The 12,817-nt window shown below is 36.0% G+C and overlaps 1 protein-coding gene across 1 annotated transcript in view; it reads right to left on the minus strand.

Annotated features, from left to right (window-relative positions):
- mol (dual oxidase maturation factor 1 mol) overlaps nucleotides 1–12,430 on the minus strand; it is a 73,541-nt gene extending 61,111 nt beyond the window's left edge. Inside the window, exons 1-2 of the mRNA XM_034976202.2 lie at nucleotides 12,290–12,430; nucleotides 965–1,168 (exon numbers count right to left, since the gene is read on the minus strand). The gene's annotated coding sequence lies outside the window, so the exon portion shown is untranslated. The remainder of the gene's footprint in view (nucleotides 1–964; nucleotides 1,169–12,289) is intronic.
- Nucleotides 12,431–12,817: the final 387 nt, after the last annotated feature.

The following is a 12,817-nucleotide window of genomic DNA, read 5'->3' on the forward strand; positions in this document are numbered from 1 at the left end:
TTATTTAACTTATTTATTAACACTTCGTAGGTATTCGATGGGAACAACAAAATCATTTGATATGCTAAATTTATCATCATATCGATGTGGTGCTATTTAACATTAGTTGACTTGCTATTTTTAACCATATTCAATGCATCGGTATTTTTAGCGCATGACGTAATCGGTCGCAATCGGTAGGTATAAGTGGGTATAATGTCGTCGCGCGCGCGTTTTGCACCGCGCGCCCCCTTCGAAATTTAATTTCCTGGAATCTTCGCGCTACCTACTTAAGTACCTACTGCAGCTACTTAGAACGTAGGTATAGGTCCTAACTATAATAATTTGTATTTTTTGATTTAATAATATTTTTTTATTTAAAATTGTTAAGTTTTAGTATCGCAGTTAATCAACAAACTTTAATATGTGTTATATTAACAGGTTAATAAATAAATTGGTCACCTCTACTCAGAACGCTGGCTGCGTTACCTCGTTGAATGGCCAGACTAATATGCTGACCGAGGTAACTGCCAGCCCTCCGGTCCCCCGTGGAAACCGCGAGACGGGATGACAGGTCATTGAAAAAGGATCTAACATGCTCGCCCCACGAACCCATAGTTTCCACCCCAAAAGGCACAAATATGAAACTATTTTATATCTTCATATTTGCGCCTCTTGGCCCTTTCCGCCTTAGAAGCTGCCGCTCCGGTGGCCACGCAGGTCGCCTGTATGTGTGGCAGCGCCAATGTATCCACACATATGGCATCCCACACAAGCGAGCTTCCTTGCTTCCATGGGACAAGAGTCATAACTCATACCGTCTGGTCTCTTGCCAACTACGTGCCAAACCATTTGGTTCTAATACTGCAGGCACTTTAGCCGTGACAAGAACCTACGTATGATTCTGTTCAAGGAAGCAATGACGGGAGAAACGACCGGCGTTTTAAAGTTAAAGTTTATAAATTTGAAAGAAATAAAGTCTTACCGGAATCCAAAGCGCGTCTCCTTGTACTTTTCTCTTTTCATTTCCACGTGCTCACCAAAGTCACAATGCTTCACTGTCCATTGCACAACACGAATACCACTGTGTATGTAGGTAGGTACATTGTACAATCACTGCATTATTATCACTTGGCTAAATTCACAGCAGCTAGTAGGTAGTCACATGACAGCGGTGTTGACGTTCAACCTGCGAACAAAAGTGTTTGTTATAGAACAATCGTACATGTGCAGACGCAGTAGAAAACGGGAAAAAATGTTTAGAACTATAATAAGATGTCTGATTGTCCATTTATTTAAGGTTGTTAAGGCCGAGGATCCTTCCTACTACACTTAGGCACTAGGTTATCGCGGCCTTCTATTCGGGGGGTCGGGGGTTTGATCCCGGGCACGCTGTTTTCGGAGTTACATGCATGTGAGGGAAAACATGGTGAGGAAACATGCATATCTGATATTTCTCCATAATGTTCTCAAAGGTGTGTACAGTCTGCCAATTCGCACTTGGCCACAATGGTGTGGACTATGGCCAGACTCTTCTCATTCTAAGATGAGGTTGATAATGACGATGTATAAACTATACTATCAACTGCAGTCCAAACTCAATCAGTGCAACACATCTCTTGTATCGAAAAGCATCGAGAAAACATTGTCATTCTGGTTGTGTTTGACGTGGGTCTTCAAGCAGAAATTCATACACTATCAATGAGCAAGCTGTATTGTACCTACTCCTAAGTCGTAGATTGCATTGCTCGAGGTTCCGTCCACAATATCGAATATGCTTGCAAGGTCTAGCGTGTAACCATGAAGTAGGGAATTCAAGCGCACGTGTTTGTATGAGGATCGTGTCGATTTCACCAAATAAAACGTTTTTCCGTATCCGTGAAACCAGGGTTATATTATGTTTCTAAGTATTACTAACATCTCAAAATTAAAATAAGGATAAAATAAAATAGAGAAACTTTCAGTTTTTATAAAATAACGAAGGTCTGGTACGCGCTGGCTCTTAGTTCAAAAGGTTAATTTACGAAAACTAATTTTCTTACATAAAACATGCCTAAACATATTATTTTATTAATCCTTATCTACCTAGGTATATAGTTACGAATGCAGAAACCAATAAAGCCTGTCGAATCTGATTGAAAGAAATAAGAATGATCTGCTATTTTATGATAAATTTCATAATTTATATTTGCATCCTTTAGTTAGACGCTCAAATGCAAATAAATAATTGCCATGTGAGTCGATAGTGCAGCTGCACAGTTGAGTACTTAGCGTGTTTGACTCAGCTTTTAGTTACGAAAAACTATTGCAACAGATTCATGTAGTCTGGACAAAAGCAATCAACTAGATCTAGATCTAGCATGACGCGCCACTCGGACAGCCTACTTGTAATGTAGACCTTTCAATTTGAGTATCAATTTTTAAATGTTATTGACCTGAAAGTATGACATTTAATTGTATTACTAGATGATTCCCGCGACTTTATCCGCGTGGATTTAGTTTTTTAAGAATCCCGTAGGAATTCTTTGATTTTCCGGGACAAAAATTGACCTATGTCTTTCCCTGGGATAGGTACAAGCATATTCTCACTTCTCTGTGCCAATTTTTTTCAAAAACAGATGAGCCGTGAATAACTAGCATGACAGACAGTTCAAGTAAGCTGTCTGTCTGTCCATCTGTCGGTCTGTTACCTTTTCACGGTCCATAACGTTTAACCAATTTTTGCAGAATTTGCCTACAAGGTTACTCGATGTCGGAAAAAGCGGCGTAGGATAGAGTAGCCTGTAGCAAGTCAGCTCACTTATTATCCACTTATTATATTGGGACAAAGCCGAGAGCATTATTTAGTCTAAAAATAAAATGTCACTTCCATAATACGAGTAGGTATGTAATAATGTAGGTATAAAAATCTTAACAATCTGACACACATTCCTCATTTACAGTGCGACAAGGCTCTTTTGGCAATTGAATGACATTGACAGGGGGGCGCTGTTGGAGAACAAAGGCTTAGAATATTCAAACAAGAACAAAGGGGACACTGGACGGCAACGTTAGTTCCGATTTTCGCCACGCGCCTATAGAGCCTTGTCGCACTGTAACTACGACTGCGCAATGATCAATAGAAAATTGGCGATGCAATTGAAGTTTCGGAAGCTACGTGCAAATTGGTGGGTTACAAAAATAACACCAATTTATATTCGAGTCATAAATATTGCCTGTGACAAAATTTATCTTTCGGATCTATGAACCGGTATTGACATCACGACGCGCTGTGTATTCTGCAGTTAGCTGCTCTGTAAATCGTGAGAATACTGGTTTGTTGCCAACAGGACACGAAATCCGTAAATGGAAATACACATTATTTAGTGAATAAAGTTTTAGCTTGGATCGTACCTATTTCTATAAATGCCATGTTGTATACGATTTAAAAAAAACATTTAGTACGGAAATTTTCTTTCATTCATAAAATATACATAGGTACCTAATACTTAAGTATTATAAGTACTTCTTTTTCTAATCTTTTCGCATAGCAAACGTATAATTTTTGTTTTGCCGTTTGATCACCATTATACTTTTTGAATTTAGACTGTTGGGTCCTCGAAAGTTTAGAGTAATAAAATTTATATCGGTAATTTTTGCAGATAGTCGAATTTCCAACAACTTGACTTCCTACCATTTTGTGGAATTGGAAAACTGACTTATTGAACAAATAAAAAACCGGCCAAGTGCGAGTCAGACTCGCGAACAGAGTTAATACTAAGGTCGTATATTTTCGACATTTTGCACGATGAATCAAAAACTATTATGCCTAAAAATAAATAAAAATCTGTTTTAGAATGTACAGGTAAAGTTCTTTCATATGGTACACCCCACTTGGTATAGTAATCTTACTTTGAAAGTTGAAAATACTAATATTTATTCACGAAAACATTTTAATATTTTTTTTCGTGATGTAACCACAAATTCACGGTTTTCGGATTCTTTGGTTTTGCCGTTCCGTCACCATTTTGAATAGGGACTTTAGTAATAAAATGATGTGATGTTTTGTATAGCGGTAGCTTAAAATTGAATTATAATAATAATGAACTCTTTTCCCATAAATTATCGCTATTACAAAACATCACATCATTTTGTTACTATAGTCCACCTATAGTCCAAGACCCTATTTAGACTATCACTGACCTTTAGAGTAATTTTTGCAAGTTGAAATTACCAATTCGACCGGACTGTCATGTCGCAGTTCATTTTAATTCGACATGGATGCCTTATGAATGCAGTCTCACTGCGAATTCCGTGGAATTTCCCAATACAGACATTGTTACACTCGACACTGTGAAAGTTTCCATTGATTACGCTCGTCACTCAGGCAAATGATAAATAAAAAAATCCGCTTCTATTTGTTTTATATTGAGACTACCTATTGCCCGCGACTTCGTCTGCGTGACGTACACGACATATTTTGGTGATAATTTTTAGCCTATAGGTAGATCCAATGTAGCTAGTTTCGAAGATTTCTTCCCACACCCATACTTACAAACTTTACCTCTTTATAATATCATGTAGAGTGACTAATCCACCCGGCTTCGCTTGCATTAAATTTGATATATACTTACATAATATTACAAGTATAATATTCTTAAGAACTTTGTTATATTATTAAGTTATCTTCCTTTTTTACTGTGTAAAGAATATCAGCCATGTTAATAATTACTTAATTATATTCTCCTTTCCCCTCCAACTAATCGTAACGCTTGTGCTAGGAGTGGGTACGACAATAGTGCAACGGGTGGGGTTTCAACCGCCGACGTTTCGGATTTCAACTATAAAAATAGGTAGGTAAACGTAATAGATTGTCCTCGAGTTGATCTACGTAGGTAAATACAAAAATATGTTGGTATTTCTATTTTACAGCAATTAACAAGTGTGTTCTATTATGGGACCTCTATCAATATATAAATAAATAAATAATTAATTGACCTTCGTTAGTCTCGTATCATTAAGTTTTGATTCACTTAATAATGAACCTTTTTAGGGTTCGGTAGTAAAACAAGTAACCCTTAGAGTTTCATCCAGTCCATCTGTCCGTTAGTCTCACAACCATTATAGTCACAATTCAGAAACTATAGGTTTACTATTTACATTTGTGTACTAGATGCCCACGATTTCATACACGTAGATTTAGATTCTTAAAAACCTCCAGAATGCAAGCTATTTCTGTACCAAGTACCTAAATGATGCTGCGACTTTGTCTGTGTGGATTTAGCTTTTTGAAATCTCTTGGGAATTCCTTGATTTTCCGGGACAAAACGTAGTCTATGTCCATCCCCGGGACACAAGCTATCTCTATATCAAATTTTGTCAAAATCGGTTAATTGGGTGAGCAGTGAAAAGGTAGGCGACGGCAAATAGACTTACAGATCCTGAAAGATTTTGTTCAAAATTTAATACTAATACAATTTAGAATGTACACTATTTGGTTTCATCTGTAGTGTACAGTCAAAGGCCAAAACTCGTTTAGCATCTTAATAATCATATTGACTTCCACTGCACGGCACGGTTGTGCGTACATCTGAGTGTTTGTGTGGCGTGTTTATAGAAAAAAGGTCATCAGTGCGACTGGTTTTGCGGATATAGTCTTGCGGAATTGCTACTCGAATTCTGAGGCTGACTGTACATAATATTATTTAAATTGATATAAATATACATCGATACTGTAATTACAAATGCGAAAGTGTTTTTGTTTGTTGGTTTGTCCTCAATCATGCGTCAGCCAGCAACAGAGTAAGTGATTGAAGTGATTTTCTGCATGGATACTCTTGCTATCTTTTAAAAACCTAGAGTAGGTATAGTATCATCTAGTGAAGTTTTAAATAAAGTTACCACGACTATTTTGAGACCAATTAACTAACTAGCTAAAGTCAATAAGATATTATATAATTTGTAGTTGGATTGGAACAAGCTGTATAGCCAGAGAAAAAACACTTTGTTGAAAATAACTTTGATTTTGATTATTCCTCTTACGGTTTCATAATATAAGCACAACTACGGAACCCTACCGTATGCGCGTTCTGACTTCTGAGTTCTGACACGCACTTGACAAGTTATTTATTGCTCACGTAATCATACTAAGTGTGCGTTTTAAGACCAATTAAATTGTAAGTAGAATATGTTTTGGCGCCAAAGACTTTGTGTCTATTGAATTGGGCAAGTCGACCTTCATCTTTAGTCGCCAGGACCCGCGGCAGTATGCACCATTTGCGAGCAATCGCCGGCACAGGCACCTATAATTACTCATTAGTTTAATGGATCTTCGATTTCTGTTCCATTATAAGCTTTGTCACGACTTTAAAATACAGCTTGATTTCATATTTGATTCATTCATTGGAATTGATGTGAGGTAGATTTATTTGCGTTTCGAAATTTGTCAGGTAGCTAACGATAATATGATAGGTTATTATGTATTTGTTCATCCAGATTTTATACGGGTGTTAATTATACTGACAGCGTAGTTCGAGCGGCACTCTATGATTGCATGCTCAAGCAATTATATTTAAATATCGCCACCTCCTTGAAAATATTGAATATGCAAGAATTTTCTTACAAGCAAGAGAAAAAAGGACAAAATTTTATTACCTAAAGCAGTGGCTAGCAACCGCAAAGTGTGTTCGAACAAATAAATCTCCTATCCATATATTTAAACTAGCTAATGCTCGCGACTTCATCAGCCAGTTCAGTCAGTCAGTTCACAGTGGATACAGACTGTTTAAAAAGAACACAACCTCCCAACTTCATGTCAGACCAGCGGTATAGGCTGTGAAGTCAGTCAGTTATTCAGTCACGACTTTGAATTTTAGATATACAAATAATAAGTCAATGCAAATTTCCTAAAGATAACATTTTAAATTAAGTAGCGTGACGAAAAAATTCTACCCTGGGACGCAGCTGTATTTTGCGCTGACACAAAGGATCATTGTCATTGGCCTCATCATCATCATCGTCGTTAACCGATAGACTCCACGGTTGGACATAGGTTCTATAGAAATTTCCACACGCCACGGTCTTCCCGCGCTGCCGCCTGAAATTCTAAAATCCAGCGGCTCCCTGCGACTCGTTTGATCTTGTTATTCCTAGTGGGATTCTAGCATCTTGGGACCCTAACGCCTATCGGTTTTTCCAACTATGTGCCCTGCCCTTCAGTTTCGCAACCCGCCTAGCCATGTCGGTTAATCTAGTTCTTCTATCCTATGATAGGCTTTATTTATTAAAGGTTTCAGGCTACGCCAATGTGTCATTTGTGATAGCTAATAAACACTGCTAAGATTTGGAATGCTCTTCCAGCTTTTCAGTCTGATTTCTTCAACAACTACAATGTTATTCATCTATAAGTAGTAGGCATCTTTAAATCAAGAGTAAAGAAACATATCTATGATAGACATTGGCTGCGAAGTAAATTACCATCAAATTTAATTGAAATTAAGCGCTAGTCTAGTCAAGTTGAGCTCTGAATGTAGACACAAGTCATTATGTATTTTAAAACAGTAACACAGTGACCTTCTGAGATGGATTACTGCAGGCTTAAATCTTGCACACACGTCAGAAGGACGAGCGTATTAACACATTTAAAAAGTAAATATAAGGAAAACAACTAGTAAACAAGTCGACCACATCTCGATCAATTGTGTAAAAGGGTCGGTTCACATTGACAGTGAGTCGAAGAGAAATTCTAAAATTTTAACTAGCGATATGGCGTGATTGCTAATTGCGATTATAATTCATTTTCATTTGGTGAAATTATAATTTTTCTTTAGGTACAGCAATTTCACAGGCAGTTTTTCACAGAAATGATTTTTCAATTTCGCACTCAGAATCGATTTGCTTCATTAATTTAACTTGGAATTATGATCAAGATCAATAGCGCTGATATATTTTTGCAGATTGGTTTTCGTGAAACGTGGTAAACGATTGTTTTATACATTAATTGAAATTTAAATAAAATAATCTTGAAACTTTATGAAATTTTACTTCGTGAATATTCATAGGTTCTAGCAATTGTTACAATATGAAAAGGCTTTTCACGTCATTTTTCACATTCTATCTGTGAAATGGTCTATTTCTTATTTTGACATCATAGGTTCGACTTCTACCTCGAACATGTAATGCACTTATTTCTACGGAGAAAAATAAGACGAACGCATTGGCAAATGTGCGCGTCAGCATGCTAAGATTTAAGAATTTCGCTTGGATCCGCTGCCAACATGAATCGACCCTAAGCGTAAATTACGCAAGAGATGGTCAAACATCGATCACATACGGCCTTGCCCGAAATTCTTCGCAAAGTTTATGTGGCGTCTTCATTTGTAATTCGCATTAAATTACTAACAAGTTTAACTAAATAAGGAAACCCTAATTGAATTCCGGAGAGTTCTTGTAACACGGTCTGATCTCAATTAAAGTTTAATTAGACATTTCACCGCGATTAATAGCCTCAACTGGTGACAGAAGGGCTGGCTCATTTTTGCGCAGCGGATCAGCCTGGCTGTCCAGCGCGGAAATGCAGCCAGTATTCTTGGCACCATTCCACGCGGTCATGATTTATATAGTAATTAGATAAGGCTAGCTTTAAGTTTTATTGTATTAAAAAAAAAAAAAATTAAAGTTTAATAACATAAATTGATGCAGAGACAAAGCTACTTACAAGTTATTATCTTCTCTTATAGGTGTCCAAGTAACTTATCTTTACCTGCCATTACTCATTAGTCATTATTAATTACGTAATGTCAGAGTGGTAAACCGACATGAAACCGTATGTATACCGAATACAGTGTTATACCCATTGATGTTGGAATGTTATACCGCAATGAAAACCACATGCGTTGACGCGCACATACTGTACTGCCCGGGAAAAGCCTACCATAGAAAAGTTTTTTTTTGGGTCATGTCGCTCCGTTTTCACTCTGGATCAATATAGTTTGAGCTCCTACTTTATTTTTAAAATTTCCTAGTACCTGAAAGATTTTATTACGTGGTCGTAGATGTACGAAAGATACTGTTTTGCATACTATTTCAAATACATCCTTGTTTTAGCATTCTATTGTTTTGGCAAAATAATTTTACATAATGCTAGTCGAATGGGACGTCACCACAGATGCAACGGTGATACATGGTTGAGCAAGAACAATGGCGTTTACGTCATATTGTAAAATTCAGTAAGTAGCTATAGATGCTACCGACAATGGGGCTCGTGAGAAACCGTAACGTATTGTGCATAGAACCAAATTAATTTTGTGGGTAGGTACATTCTGTGGGACTACTATTATCTTTGACTATACTACTAATCATCATAATAAAATCACTGAGATAAAAATTAAATTAAGGAAAGCAGCGTCCCCTAAAATTAACTATTTCAGCATACCTAAGTTGAAATTGAAATTATTGATTTTAGGGATCTGTATCAAAGAATTAAAACCTAAGTAGAAATAAAAGTGATTATTGCTTCGATTACTACCAATTTCAATTTAATTTTTCGACTCGAATCGATTTTTTTTTTGATAGACGGGACTGACAAATGAATCAGTTCAACATTCTACTTGGGTGAATTTGAACTGATTCATTTGTCAGTCCCGTCTCGAGATTTTGAGACCTCGCTTCGCTCGGTTAACTACTTTCTGCATATTAATTAACTTTTAGTGAAATTTAACTCAAATAATTATTTTATTAATAGTCATTAATGCAATCAAAATAGAAACGCTTCCTACTGAACTCCACATTATGATTAAATATTCTTTAGTTAATTATATTATTAACTTTGTTCGACCAGTGTAATCATAATTTATCGATTTTAATTCAATTTTATTATAGGTATATAAATCAATTTTAATTCTAGCAAATTATAGAGTGTGTGTGCTTTAGAAGAAGAGGGATATATACAACGCTAGAGGTATAAGACAGAGGCAGTACACGTTTCAGCCAAATGTCAAGATCGTAGGCTGTCGCGTAACCGTGTTGCAATAAAAGGACTTGTTGTGCTTACCGGTTTTAGATGCTATGGACAGCATACACGGCTATAAAATTTCAAGTGAATTTAATTGTAGTAAAACGAGATTTTTATAAACTTAACTGCAATTAACAGAAACAATTAATTTTTAACCCAATAACGTACCTAGCCAAATTGACATTGGCAAAGTGTGAGAGCAAATACCTAGTTACAAAAATATTTCTGTTAAGCAAGTTTTTTATGTAGGTATTTACGGGTCCTACAACCTAAAAACTAGTAGAAACTTTTAAGTAAATTGAGTTTTTTCAGTAAGTAGGTATATGTAATATATTCGTGCGTATGAGCAAAATGATTTCAAACTCTACTCGAAATTAATTTGCCAAGTATTCTTATTTAAATTTCCAATGTTCATCATTAGCATTACCATGGTGAGATTGCAGTCGAGGGCTAACTTGTATCTGAATTAAAAAAAATTGCAATATTACGATTAGGTATATGCAAGTTATTTACTCAACTAGTATATAGCTACTTTAATGTTATATACGAGTAGTAGGTATAAGACTAGTTAAATAGCTAAAAGAAAAATACTTCATCTTTAGTATAATGTTATACTGATCCCTCCCTAGTCTCCCTACTTCTCTATTACCTACTAATGGTAGAACACATTATTTTTTGTAGTAGACAGTTAAAATACAAATAAAAGTTTATATAAAGCCTTTTCTCGTATACTACCTATTTATACATTCATTTAATATACCTACCCGCAGTATTAGAACACTCTGGGATTGGTGTACCTACTCATCAATCTATTTAGATTGATGGGTTTTCAAGAATGGCTATTTTTTACGTTCTACTTGTTTTCAATAGGCTTTATTAGTCCTAATTAATACCACTATTCAGACAGATGAATAATTCAAATTTAAAGCACTTCAAGTGATTTATTATTGTAATGATCGATTGCTACGCTAACTTTACGATTTACTGTTTCGACATCCATTGGTCTCACAGTTCAATTTGTTTAAAGTTAAACCGTGATAGATAAGGCTGTATTTTGAAACAATGTTTGCTCAAAGGCGTGAAGTTGGAATAGGTCTGAAATAGCGCTATCAGTAGAATCTGTATCTTCGTAATAGTTGCCTTTTACGTTAAAGCAAGCGGATGTCACGTACCTACTTATAGACGAAAAGTTCAAAGGTTGAAAATGGTGTAACAAATAGAAATTTTTATTGCGATTGCGATTTCATGATGCCACATGGTGATATAGGTACCTACCTCCAACTATTATAGTTTAGGTAAATTAACAGATAGGTATCTGTTAATCTGTACCAGGACGACTCTGCCGATAAGATGTAATCTAGTTGCATACCTACTTCTACCATAATATTCTAAAAACAAAACCTAAGCCTGAATCAAGTAAACTAATATTTTCTTCCTTCAAAGGGTCACCATTTTTATTGACATGTGCTTGACTGCAATCATACCAAATAGTAGGTGATGATGCAGCCTAAGGTGGTAGCGCCTGCCTAAAGGTGCCTTCACTCTTCTTTTGAACGTCCCAATACTGAATTGGCGCACTTTTTGAAGCACGTTCATGGGTGTCAAAAGGTAAGTAAACCCCATACAAATCTATGTAGTCTGTGTCGCTACGCATATGTGTCGCTTACATGAGCAAACGAATTTGTCTTCACTACTTAAAATACAATTTGTGTGATATTTGCCTGTCTGGAGTTTTATATTATCTTGGAAGATTATGTTTTCTACTATATTTAGCTTGTTCTCATGTACCTAAGTGAACTTTTGTTCTATTTGAGAAATAAACTTTTAAACATAATACATACAACTTTTTAAACATAATCTTTGATTTCCTGGCATAAAACTCTCAAACTCTTGGTTCTTGCTTTTATGTTGCGATTCGAATATTTGCTCCGTACCTACTAGATAGAGGTAATTGTGATAGAGAAAAAATATCGCATGACTACTTAAGTACGAGAATGTATTTAAAACTTGAAATGAGCTAAAATTAAGTATGAAGAAGGAGATAAAAATATAATGGGAGATGTAATAAAAAAAACTTTCGATTCACGTAACGAACGTTGCATTCGTTAACAGATATTTGATTGTATTCAGTATTTATACCCTAAACGTGAAGTTATTCATTAAGTTAAATCATAATAATATTTTAATCGTTAACTATAATAATTCGCAACATGAAGCCGATAATTCAAATGAGAAGTGCAGTAAATTGTTTTAATTGAGGACAAGGATGTCCAGACTCGTGCGCGTACTTCGAGCACAGCAAATGGAATAATACTGTACCTGTGAGCTGCCGATATCGGCTAACGCGATCCTTGCCGTCCCTTTACTCATATGGGACAAAGTTCACACAACACTAGTCACTAGGAAATTGTACCGGAGGTCACGGGTTGAGTGCCGTCGGCGCACGATCACTGAAAACTAACCTCTGTTCACTCTTGCGCCGCGTACCTCTGAACTGTGAACGAAAGTGAGCGAGAAAGGGACGACCGATCATTTCTTTCTTTCACTCATGTGGCGAAAACGGCTTTCTTAACGCAGACTCGATGCGTTTTCTTACCGGAATCTGGATTAAACTACAATTCTTTGACAGCAGAAAATTCAAGAAAACTTTGTAAGTATACCTACCTAAGTACATAGGTGTTATAGAAGTTAGAACACATCTTGCCTTCTCAATAAGAAGGCATAGTCGAGTATCAGTAAGTTATTGGGTATTTCTAAGGTGATTAGATTAATAATAATTGGCACCTACCTACAAAATATTTTTTATACTTAGCATTAACACATATTTATATAAAAAATACAGATCAT

This window comes from Maniola hyperantus, chromosome 15, assembly GCF_902806685.2.
Source record: "Maniola hyperantus chromosome 15, iAphHyp1.2, whole genome shotgun sequence".
Taxonomy (NCBI): domain Eukaryota; kingdom Metazoa; phylum Arthropoda; class Insecta; order Lepidoptera; family Nymphalidae; genus Maniola; species Maniola hyperantus.